This window comes from Sinocyclocheilus anshuiensis, unplaced genomic scaffold, assembly GCF_001515605.1.
Source record: "Sinocyclocheilus anshuiensis isolate Anshui unplaced genomic scaffold, SAMN03320099.WGS_v1.1 scaffold916, whole genome shotgun sequence".
In the NCBI taxonomy this organism is placed as follows: Eukaryota; Metazoa; Chordata; class Actinopteri; order Cypriniformes; family Cyprinidae; genus Sinocyclocheilus; species Sinocyclocheilus anshuiensis.
The window spans coordinates 1800397-1801189 of NW_015548264.1; positions in this window are offsets into that span (position 1 = coordinate 1800397).

Genomic DNA, 793 nt, shown 5'->3' on the forward strand with positions numbered 1-793 from the left:
ATATATATATTTTCTCTCACTCATTCTGTGATTTGCTGAAATGGACATTACGTAGTGTGTCTGTGCACTTTGTATAAATGACTGATGCAGATAAGCAATTTTGCCTTTTTAAAGACTTAATATATTTTGTCATATGAAGAGGTTAAAGCATGGTTACCGGATTGCAAAATGAATGAAAATCGATTTCAAAAGCAGGCAGGGCCATGGGACACTAAAAACCAAAGCTTAATCCAACCTCCTAATGCCATCTGTGTCAACCTACGCCATTGCCGGAGAACGGTTATCTGGATCTTCGACCAAATCGATTCGCCCTATGACTCGAACAGGCGACAAAGCGGCGACTCTTCGTTTCAAGTTGGTCCAAAGACTTCTGCGTCAACCCTCTAGCATAGCTTTGGGCTGTAGTGACACTAGCACTGTGTAGCCCTGAAGTTCACCTAGACACTGGACAGTGGAAGTGCCCTCGTAGGGATGCTTTTTGTTATTTCGGCCTCTTCGTAGTGAAATAAGTGGCTCCGCCTCCTTTTTTTCTCGTAGGAAATGACGCATTTTTGCTTTCGACGCCACAAAATGCTTGATGTTGCACAGATAACCGAGGCTCTGCGCTTGGTTCGCCACTCGTGCTCTGTTACAAAAGCGAAGACACGCATCCCATCTTCTTGCTTCTGTTGAGATGGATTGGATTATTTATTTTGGTTCTTTTTTTCTTTTATTTTTATAAGGACGATGCTCTGTGAATTGGTTCCGCCACTTAAACTTGCCATTAAGGAGAGAGGAGCTCCACGGATCCTTT